The 12,231-nt window shown below is 45.0% G+C and overlaps 1 long non-coding RNA gene across 1 annotated transcript; it reads left to right on the top strand.

The window, feature by feature from the left end:
* The first annotated feature begins 4,060 nt into the window (after positions 1-4,060).
* On the top strand, positions 4,061-5,969 carry LOC115200867 (uncharacterized). Its single transcript, XR_003879625.1, has 2 exons — positions 4,061-5,033; positions 5,150-5,969. It is a non-coding gene; the product is annotated as an uncharacterized LOC115200867 (long non-coding RNA).
* The last annotated feature ends 6,262 nt before the right edge of the window (positions 5,970-12,231 follow it).

Genomic DNA, 12,231 nt, shown 5'->3' with positions numbered 1-12,231 from the left:
CCACTCCTCTTTGCAGATCTTCTCCAAGTCATTAAGGTTTCGAGGCTGACGTTTGGCAATTCGAACCTTCAGCTCACTCCACAGATATTCTATAGGATTAAGGTCTGGAGACTGGCTAGGCCACTCCAGGACCTTAATGTGCTTCTTCTTGAGCCACTCCTTTGTTGCCTTGGCCGTGTGTTTTGGGTCATTGTCATGCTGGAATACCCATCCACGACCCATTTTCAATGCCCTGGCTGAGGGAAGGAGGTTCTCACCCAAGATTTGACGGTACATAGCCCCGTCCATTGTCCCTTTTGATGCGGTGAAGTTGTCCTGTCCCCTTAGCAGAAAAACACCCCCAAAGCATAATGTTTCCACCTCCATGTTTGACGGTGGGGATAGTGTTCTTGGGGTCATAGGCAGCATTCCTCCTTCTCCAAACACGGCGAGTTGAGTTGATGCCAAAGAGCTCCATTTTGGTCTCATCTGACCACAACACTTTCACCCAGTTGTCCTCTGAATCATTCAGATGTTCATTGGCAAACTTCAGACGGGCATGTATATGTGCTTTCTTGAGCAGGGGGACCTTGCGGGCACTGCAGGATTTCAGTCCTTCACGGCGTAGTGTGTTACCAATTGTTTTCTTGTTGACTATGGTCCCAGCTGCCTTGAGATCATTGACAAGATCCTCCCGTGTAGTTCTGGGCTGGTTCCTCAACGTTCTCATGATCATTGCAACTCCACGAGGTGAGATCTTGCATGGAGCCCCAGGCCGAGGGAGATTGACAGTTATTTTGTGTTTCTTCCATTTGCGAATAATCGCACCAACTGTTGTCACCTTCTCACCAAGCTGCTTGGCGATGGTCTTGTAGCCCATTCCAGCCTTGTGTAGGTCTATAATCTTGTCCCTGACATCCTTGGAGAGCTCTTTGGTCTTGGCCATGGTGGAGAGTTTGGAATCTGATTGATTGATTGCTTCTGTGGACACGTGTCTTTTTATACAGGTAACAAGGTGAGATTAGGAGCTCCTAATCTCAGCTTGTTACCTGTATAAAAGACACCTAGGAGCCAGAAATCTTTCTGATTGAGAGGGGGTCAAATACTTATTTCCCTCATTAAAATGCAAATCAATTTATAACATTTTTTACATGCGTTTTTCTGGATTTTTTTGTTGTTATTCTGTGTCTCACTGTTGAAATAAACCTACCACTAAAATTATAGACTGATAATTTCTTTGTCAGTGGGCAAATGTACAAAATCAGCAGGGGATCAAATACTTTTTCCCCTCACAGTAGAGTAGAACACTATAATAAAATAAATAGTTATTTTAGACAAATAGGTAGGTGCTTATTTGTCCTGTTTCACATATGTATTATACATATGTGTGAATTGGAAATGTGTATTTTGCATATCCCAACTCTCCCTGAGACACCCTCTGAGAATGGGTTATGGCCAGGGTCAGCCACTAATGTAGACTTCGGGACGCTTCATCAGTACAGGCCCAGGAGAGAAATAAAGTGTTTCAGGATCTCCTGAAAGTTGCTGGGTTGAACTTGAAGATGTCAAGGCTCCAGTAGTGCATCGGATACAGTGGCTTGCAAAAGTATTCACCCCCCTTGGCATTTTTCCTATTTTGTTGCCTTACAACATGGAATTAAAATCGATTTTTGTGGGGGATTGTATCATTTGATTTACACAACATGCCTACCACTTTGAAGATGCAATTTTTTTGTGAAACAAACAGGAAATAACACAAAAAACAGAACTTGAGTGTGCATAACTATTCACTCCCCAAAGTCAATACTTTGTAGAGACACTTTTTGTAGCAATTATAGCAGCAAGTCTCTTGGGGTATGTCTCTATAAGCTTGGCACATCTAGCCATTGGGATTTTTGCCTATTCTTCAAGGAAAAACTGCTCCAGCTCCTTTAAATTGGTTCCGCTGGTGTACAGCAATCTTTAAGTCATACCACAGATTCTCAATTGGATTGAGGTCTGGGCTTTGACTAGGCCGTTCCAAGACATTTAAATGTTTCCCCTTAAACCACTCGAGTGTTGCTTTAGCAGTATGCTTAGGGTCATTGTCCTGCTGGAAGATGAACCTCCGTCCCAGTCTCAAATCTCTGGAAGACTGAAACAGGTTTCCCTCAAGAATTTCCCTGTATTTAGCACCATCCATCATTCCTAAAATTCTTACCAGTTTACCAGTCCCTGCTGATGGAAAAACATCCCCACAGCTTGATGCTGCCACCACCATGCTTCACTGTGGGGATGGTATTTTCCGGGGCGATGAGAGGTGTTGGGTTTGCGCCAGACACAGTGTTTTCCTTGATGGCCAAAAAGCTCAATTTTAGTCTCATCTGACCAGAGTACCTTCTTCCATATGTTTGGGGAGTCTCCCACATGCCTTTTGGCAAACACCAAACGTGTTTGCTTATTTTTCTCTTTAAGCAATTTTTCTTGCCACTCTTTTGTATAGCCCGGCTCTGTGGAGTGTACGGCTTAAAGTGATCCTACGGACAGATACTCCAATCTCCACTGTGGAGCTTTGCAGATCCTTAAGGGTTATCTCATTGTTGCCTCTCTTGCCTGGTCCATGAGTATCACATGGAGCCATATGGTGGATCCAACACACTCCTCCCTGAGACTGGGTTGGGTCAGGGACCCAGTGTTGTTCCCGGTCTTGCAGAGCAATCTCAGGTGCCTCGAGGTTGCAAGTTCCTTCATGACATCCTCTTCACTTAGCTTGCACTCCGTCGATGTAATGACAAAAAAGAGTATATGGGAAGTCTGGAACGACGAGGCAAAATCGTCTGTTTTGATGTCCCATTCAAGCCACAGAAAGACTTCATTGAGTTACCCCTGGGAACCTCTTGAGGTTCTGACCCAAGGAGACAAGTTGCTGGTCCATTGGAAAGACAATAACATTGTCACAGTGGCAACAAACATGGAGGAGAATTACATTGAGACCGCTGGCTAGAGATGGAACAAGTAGTAACGTGTCTGTGACAAAGTCCCACAACCAAAATGCATCAACTGAAACAATGAGCACATGGGTGGTGTTGACCTTCATGACCTTCCAGGTTTCAAGATACCATATCTCCATCAGGTCTAAGAAGTGTTGGTGGCCCATCTTTGCATGGTCTCTCAACAGTGCACTCGTAAACAGCCATTTATTTTACAGAGACGCTATGTGAGGGACCATCGACCTGCTCACCTTCTCACGGATAGTGGCACAGTCTCTTATGCAAAAGTTTGGCACGAAACCACTGAGCCACGGAAGGATATCTCTACTGGCTGCAACTGTTGAAGATCAGGCAACATATGACAAAGCTTCTCACTGCCCAATCAACACGATGCACCGGTTCCAGAGATGTCATCATTGTGACAAACGCACTACCTACGCATGTGAGAAATGCAAAGCGCCACTGCACATTGGAGTGCTTCAAGATATACAATGGACAGTAGAAAAGGAGATAAGAGGGGCTGAAAAAGCCAATAAAAGAAAAATAGAAAAGTCAATAAAGGGTGATGAGAAGCAGTACAACGGACTGTAGGAAGAAAAGAAAAGTCGACGAAAAAGACAATCAAAATGGCTGAAATGTTTTTTGGAAAAGGTCAATTGATTCAAGACATACTGTATGACAGTAGGTCTGACTGATCATAGTTCAAAATAGTGATTTACAAACTAATTGTGCACTTGGTTCTGGAGCCTTACCTCTGATATATTTTATTTATTTATTTATATATATTTATTTATATGTGTATATATACTACCATTCAAACGTTTTGGGTCACGTAGAAATGTCCTTGTTTTTGAAAGAAAATCACTTTTTGTCAATTAAAATAACATCAAATTGATCAGAAATACAGTGCAGACATTGTTAATGTTGTAAATGACTATTGCAGCTGGAAACGGCTGATTTTGAATGGAATATCTACATAGGCGTACAGAGGTCCATTACCAGCAACCATCACTCCTGTGTTCCAATGGCACGTTGTGTTAGCTAATCCAAGTTTATCATTTTAAAAGGCTAATTGATCATTAGAAAACCCTTTTGCAATTATGTTAGCACAGCTGACAACTGTTGTGCTGATTAGTTTTTTTCTGAATGCTTAAACACTAACAGTGATTCTTGAAGCACTATCTCTGAAACCATTAAGACTTGTAGCCAATGCATTTACCAAGTGTGCCAAACTGAATGCACCTTCTCTGCTTTACACTCAGTTTGCAATTTAATAACACACTTCTAGCAAAACTGTAAACACTGGTCTCTACGTTGCTACACAATTTCGCCAATTGCCTTTCCACATTGACACATGTGAAAACACTTTTAGATAATGAGTTCACTTACAAACAAGAGCTTGAGCACTATAAATAGGCCACAGGTAAACATTTGGTTTGGACAACAATGGAGGCCAATATTGGACAGAGAGTAAGAGGAGTGAGAACTAAAGGAGGAGGATGAGGAGGTGAAGAAGTAAGAGGTGGAGGAGAAGGAGAGGATGAGGAAGAGTAGTCAGGAACACAATAACTGACGAAATCAGAGTGACTGTGGTTGACCATGTTGTCAACCATGGGATGAGAATGAGGGAGGCTGGGCAACGGGTTCAACCAAATCTGAGCCGCTGTACTGTTGCAGGTATAATCCGGATATTTCGAAATGAGAACCGGTAAGTAACTAAGTACTGTAGTCTTACTGGTACAGTAATATGTACTGTACTTTCATAATGAGAAGGATCTATCACTAAAACAATTGAAACGTTTTTACAGAACTGCAAGAAATCCAGTATCTGGTGGAAGAGGTCAACTGTTCACCCCAGAGCAGGAGACCCACATTGTAAATATGGTCAATGCAAATAACTGCATCAGACTCCGAGAACTGCAGGACCAGATAATGGCAGATAACACCATATTCCAAAACGTCAACAGAGTGAGTCTCTCTGCACTGTCTCGTCTACTGAAACGCAATAGAATTAGGATGAAGCAGCTGTACAGAGTCCCTTTCGAATGAAAGGATGTGTAAAACAACAGATATGAATATGTGCAGGTAAGCTATACTATCCTATCATTGGTCCTGGACCTGGAAGTGTATGATGCTACATCATATTGACTGATCCCTGTCTTTTCCTACTGTGCTACATTATTTTGTCTTGTCTCTTTCAGAGAGTCATGGAGCTAGAAGCAGATGCAGTTCATCATGAGCTAATATATGTGGACGAGGCAGGTTTCAACCTTGCAGAAACAAGGGGCCGCGGCAGAAATATCATGACCCCTGATCGATGGACACCGTGCCATCATCAACGTCCCGGGGCAACGTGATGGCAACATAATAATGTGTGCAGCTATTAGTCAAAATGGCGTCCTTCACCATCATGCAATCCTAGGCCCATACAGCCACTGCACATATTATCACGTCTGGACACCCTCCACAACAGACTAATCCCTAATGACCAGGGGCCAGAGCAGCCCAGGTACGTTATCATCTGGGACAATGTTAGTTTCCACCGGGCTGGTGTGGTCCGCAATTGGTTCACAGGTCACCCACTTCTCATCACACTCAATCTCCCCCCCCCATAATCTCCGTTCTTGAATCCTATTGAAGAATTCTTCTCTGCATGGCGTTGGAAGGTGCCCCACCAATGCATACCCCTTCTACAGGCAATGGAAGAGGCTTGTGGAGACATCAATCAGGGGTCATGCCAGGCCTGGATACGACACTCCAGGTGATACTTCCCACGCTGCCTAGCTCAAGACAACATCGCATGTGATGTGGGTGAAGTCTTATGTCCAGACCCACAAAGACGCGAGATGTAGCCACACTTTTTTTTCTGTTCTTTTTTTTTCTAGCACAAATGTTTTTTGTTTTTTTTCTACTGCGCTTTTGTTGTTCGAGGAGTGTTAGAACATTTTGAGAAAAATACAAATAATTCCCCTTGTTTGTATTGATAGTGTGTTATGTTTGGGAATACACATCCATACTTTACACATTTGGATACATGTTTGTATGTGTGTTTACTACATGTATGACTATACTTTATTGCAAACTGCTATGCCCTGCACACAGAAAAAGCCACAAGTGTTTTTCATTTATACTAACAGTGCCTAGTTGGTGCTTCGTGTGCTTATTCAAATTATGGTTTGTGTGTTCTGTATTGACCCCCCCCCCCCCCCCCCCCCCCCCCCCCCCCCTGTAAGGTTTTGTGGTTAGTATGTAGAGTTTTGCAAAAATAGCCTATAGTTTCAAAGATAGTGCCTTAGCAATCAGAAAAAAACTGTAAAGAAGCAATAAAACTGGTCAACTTTAGACTAGTTAAGTATCTGGAGCATCAGCATTTGTAGGTTCGATTACAGGCTCAAAATGGCTAGAAACAAAGAACTTTCTTCTGAAAATCGTCAGTCTATTCTTGTTCTGAGAAATGAAGGCTATTCCATGCGAGAAATTGCCAAGAAACTGAAGATCTCGTACAACGCTGTTGTACTACTCCCTTCACAGAACAGCACAAACTGGCTCTAACCAGAATAGAAAGAGCAGTGGGAGGCCCCGGTGCACAACTGAGCAAGAGGACAAGTACATTAGTGTCTAGTTTGAGAAACAGACGCCTCTCAAGTCCTCAACTGGCAGCTTCATTAAATAGTACACGCAAAACACCAGTCTCAACGTCAACAGTGAAGAGGCGACTCCGGGATGCTGGCCTTCTAGGCAGAGTTGGAAAGAAAAAGCCATATCTCAGACTGGCCAATAAAAATAAAATATTAAGATGGGCAAAAGAACACAGACACTGGACAGAGGAACTCTGCCTAGAAGGCCAACATCCCGGAGTCACCTCTTCACTGTTGATGTTAAGACTGGTGTTTTGCGCGTACTATTTAATGACAAATGATTTGGACATTTTCATGTCTGGGAAAAGTTCAGGGTTTAAATGGGTTAACAGTTCTAACGGTCAGTTTCTTAACCGTTGCATTTTTATCAATAAATGGAAGAAGCAATTTCATAAATTCATCAAGTGCAGCATCTGAATGATACTTATTAATCACATCAGACCAACAAATATTTGTATCATCATTCACATAAGAGTCAAAGCAGAATCTTTTGTATAATCTCTTATACAGTATTTTAGGCTCAGCTTTTAGAACTTTGGCTTTCCTGGATATAGCCACCATATTGTGATCACTGCATCCAATCTGTACAGATACAGCTTTAGAACAAAGTTCTACAGTATTAGTAAAAATGTGATCAATACATGTGGATGATCTTTTTCCTGTAGTCTTTGTAAACACCCTGGTAGGTTGATTAATAACCTGAACCAGATTACAGGCAGTGGTTAGAGTGAGAAGCTTCTTCTTGAGCGGGCAGCTTGATGAAAACCAGTCAATATTCAGGCCCCCAAGAAAGTGTCACACCTGCTCCCGCTCTTCCCCCCCGGCGCTCGATGACACCAGGCTCCCTGCTCCCGCTCTTCCCCCCTGGCGCTCGAGGGCACCAGGCTCCCTGCTCCCGCTCTTCCCCCCTGGCGCTCGAGGGCACCAGGCGCCCTGCTCCCGCTCTTCCCCCCCTGGCGCTCGAGGGCACCAGGCTCCCTGCTCCCGCTCTTCCCCCCTGGCGCTCGAGGGCACCAGGCGACCTGCTCCCGCTCTCCCCCTCCCCTGGCGCTCGAGGGCGCCCTGCTCCCACTATTCCCCCCCGCTCCCACTCTTCCCCCCTGGCGCTCGAGGGCACCAGGCGCCCTGCTCCCGCTCTCCCCCCCCTGGTGCTCGAGGGCACCAGGCTCCCTGCTCCCGCTCTTCCCCCCTGGTGCTTGAGGGCACCAGGCTCCCCAGCATTGCGCACTCCTGCCACCATCATTATGCACACCTGCCTTCCACCCGTCACGCAAGTCAGCGTACTATTGGACTCACCTGGACTCAATCACCTGTTTATTACCTCGCCTATATTTAGCAATTCCCCATCTCTGTTCCCCGCTGCTGCATTGATTGTCGTTTTGTCATTGTGTGCTGATGCTATTTCTGTCTTTCTCTTTTTCTGTTCCTAATTAAAATGTCAACTCCCCGTACCTGCTGCTCGTCTCCGGCGTCGGTCCTTACTGAAAGTAGACCTCTCTGTTTACATCACATACACTATAAAGCATTTCACACACATTTAGACACTGACTATTAGCAGTTGGTGACCTATAGCAACAACCCAAAATAAAAAGCTTTAAATGTGCCCAGGTGCTTCATCTACAACACTTTAAAAAAACACTCAATAGAAGATCTTCTCTAGATATTTCTAAGGCTACAATACAGTACATTATTACGGGCTATTTTCAGCCCTTTCCTGGGTAGCTTATCAGAGATAGACATAATATGGAAAAGAGCAAACAAAGCAAGAGGGAAAAAAATATACATTCAGCAGTCTATTAATCAGTTGATGTGTGTACTGCGGGGGTTAAAACTATGAACCTGTAGGCTTGGCTCTCTCATCCCTGCAAAGCTTTTGGAAGGGAGGGTGGACAATGAGCCTGTCATAGCAGACTCCCTCTCCGGCGCTCGAGGTCGACAGTCTGCTTATTATTACGCACACCTGTCACCATCGTTACGAGCACCAGCGCCTCATCAGATTCACCTGAACTCCATCACCTTCCTGATTACCTCCCCTGTAACTATCACTCCCTTTGGTTCTTTCCGTAGGTGTCATTGACTCTTTATGTGTTTCTTGTTCTATTTATTATTACATTTGTACTCCCTGAGCTTGCTTCCCAACTCCCAGCGTACACGTTATAGATTAACGCCTCACCAAAGGGGAGCATCATGGAGTTGTTTTTTGTTTTGTAGGTGACAACTGGGTTTTGCTACCGGGGATGCCTCAGCCGGCTCGTTGGGCTTCCATGCCTCAGCCGGCTCGTTGGGCTTCCATGCCTCAGCCGGCTCGTTGGGCTTACATGCCTCAGCCGGCTCGTTGGGCTTCCATGCCTCAGCCGGCTCGTTGGGCTTACAAGACTCAGTTGGCCCGTCAAGCATCTGTGGCCAAGGCTACCGAGGATGCCTCAGCTAGCTCGTCAGGCTCCCATGCCTCAGCTAGCTTGACAGGTTCACAAGAATCGGTTGAATCGTCAGGCTCCGGTGCCTCAACCGGCTCGTCAGGCTCCCGCACCTCAGCAGAAGCGATCGGCCTGGTCCCCGGGATCGTCCCTCTGATCGGTGTCCTGCGGCTGGGGCCGCACTTCAGGGAGGGTCAGGGTCTGGGACCGGTCGCGCCAGCATGTCCCTGACCTGATCTCACCGGTCGCGCCAGCATGTCCCAGACCCTGACCTGATCTCACCGGTCGCGCCAGCATGTCCCAGACCCTGACCTGATCTCACCGGTCGCGCCAGCATGTCCCAGACCCTGACCTGATTTCACCGGTCGCGCCAGCATGTCCCAGACCCCTGTTGACAAAGTAGCACGTGCTTTTGCCTCTGTGTTGCTTGCTCTTTTGGATTTTAAGCTGGGTATCTGTAAAACACTTTGTGACAACGCCTTTATTAAATACATTTGATTGATTGATGGTCCCTTCTTGTGTAGCCTTAGTCTGCTTGACTGATCTGCAGTGGCATCAATGCTCCAAGTCTTTTTTTTTTCTTTTTTTTTGCCAGACAGCGCTAATTTCTCTACCTCAGCATGACAGATGAAAGACAAGTTGTCAAGGTTTTCAGTTCTTATTCAGATGGTTGCCTGGAAACCAGTGGTGGAAAAAGTACACAATTGTCATACTTGAGTAAAAGTAAAGATACCTTATTAGAAAACAACTGAAGTGAAAGTCACACAGTAAAATACAACTTTAGTGAAAGTCTAAAAGTATTAGGTTTTAAATATATTTAAGTATGAAAAGTAAATGTAATTGCTAAAATATACTTAAGTATTCAAAGTAAAACTAATAGTATAAATAATTTCACATTCCTTATATTAGGCAAATCAGATGGCATGATTTACATTTTTTTTAATGATATTGATAGCCAGGGGCACACTAACACTCAGATGTAATTTACAAACTAAGCGTTTATGTTTAGTGAGTCCTCCAGATCAGAGGCAGTAGGGACGACCAGGAATGTTCCCTTGATAAGAGTGTGAATTGGACCATTTTACTGTCTGCTAAGCATTCAAAATGTACTTTTGGGTGTAAGGGAAAATGTATGGAGTAAAAAGTATATTATTTTCTTTAGGAATGTAGTGGAATGTAGTATTAAAACCTACCCTAACCAGAAACCGTGGATGGATGGCGGCATTCACGCAAAACTGAAAGTAGAAACCACCGCATTTAACCATGGAAAGAGACTTGGAAATATGGCTGAATATAAACAGTGTAGCTATTCCCTCCACAAGGCAATCAAACAAGTGAAATGCCGGTACAGGGACAAAGTTGAGTCGCAATTCAATGGCTCAGACACGAGACGTATGTGGCAGGGTCTACAGGAAATCACAGACTACAAAAAGAAAACCAGCCACGCCACGGACACCGATGTCACGCTTCAAGACAAACTAAACACCTTCTTTGCCCGCTTTGAGGATAATACAGTCCCCCGCCTCTCCTTCTCTGTGGCTGATATGAGTAAAACATTTAAATGAGTTAACCCTCGCAAGGCTGCTGGCCCAGACGGCATCCCTGGCCGCGTCCTCAGAGCACGCGCAGACCAGCAGGCTGGTGTGTTTAAAGACATTCAATCGCTCCCTATCCCAGTCTGCTGTCTCCGCATGTGTCAAGATGGCCACCATTGTTCCTGTGCACAAGAAGGCAAAGATAACTGAACTAAATGACTACCGCCCCGTAGCACTCACTTATGTCATCATGAAGTGCTTTGAGAGACTGCTATGAGAGACTGTCTAATTGCCATCACACTGTACACATCATTATCCCATCTGGACAAGAGGAATACCTATGTAAGAATGCTTTTTATTGACTAAAGTTCAGCATTCAACACCATAGTACCCTCCAAGCTCATCATCAAGCTGGAGGCCCTGGGTCTCAACCCCGCCCTGCGCAATTGGGTCCTGGAATTTCTGACGCACCGCCCCCAGGTGGTGAAGGAACAACATCTCCACTTTGCTGACCCTCAACACTGGGGCCCCACATGGGCGCGTGCTCAGCCCCCTCCTGTACTCCCTGTTCACCCACGACTGCGTGGCCGTGCACGCCTCCAACTCAATCATCAAGTTTGCAGACAACACAACAGTAGTGGGCTTGACTACCAACAACGACGAGACAGCCTACAGGGAGGAGGTGAGGGCAATAGGAGTGTGGTGTCAGGAAAACAACCTCTCACTCAATGTCAACAAAACAAAGAAGACGATTGTGGACTTCAGGAAACAGCAGAGGGAGCACCCCCCTATCCACATTGAAGGGACAGCAGTGGAGAAGGTGGAAAGTTTTAAGTTCCACGGCGTACACATAACAGACAAACTGAAATGGTCCACCAACACAGACAGCTTGGTGAAGAAGGCGCAACAGATCCTCTTCAACCTCAGGAGGAGGCTGAAGAAATTTGGCTTGTCATCCAAAACCCTGACAAACTTTTACAGATGCACAATAGAGAGCATCCTGTCGGGCTGTATCACCTGCATCGCCCTCAACCGCAAGGCTCTCCAGAGGATGGTGCGGTCTGCACAACGCATCACCGGGGGCAAACTACCTGCCCTCCAGGACACCTACAGCACTCGATGTCACAGAAAGGCCGAAAAGATCATCAAGGACAACAACCACCCGAGCCACTGCCTGTTCACACCGCTACCATCCAGAAGGCGAGGTCAGTACAGGTGCATCATAGCTGGGATTGAGAGACTGAAAAACAGCTTCTATCTCAAGGCCATCAGACTGCTAAACTGCAATCACTAACTCAGAGAGGCTGCTGCCTACACTGAGACTCAATAACTGGCCACTTTAATAAATGGATCACTAGTCACTTTAAACAATGCCACTTTAATAATATTTACATATCTTACATTACTCATATCATATCATATATACAGTTGAAGTCGGAGGTTTACATACACCTTAGCCAAATACATTTAAACTTAGTTTTTCACCATTCCTGACATTTAATCCTACTGAAAATTCCCTGTCTTAGGTCAGTTAGGATCACCACTTTATTTTAAGAATGTGAAATGTCAGAATAATAGTAGAGAGAATTATTTATTTCAGCTTTTATTTCTTTCATCACATTCCCAGTGGGTCAGAAGTTTACATACACTCAATTAGTATTTGGTAGGATTAGCTTTTAAATTGTTTAACTTG

Source organism: Salmo trutta, chromosome 10 (genome assembly GCF_901001165.1).
Source record: "Salmo trutta chromosome 10, fSalTru1.1, whole genome shotgun sequence".
NCBI lineage: Eukaryota > Metazoa > Chordata > Actinopteri > Salmoniformes > Salmonidae > Salmo > Salmo trutta.
The sequence above is the reverse complement of the archived record's forward strand: the minus strand, read 5'-3'. Positions and strand labels throughout refer to the sequence as shown.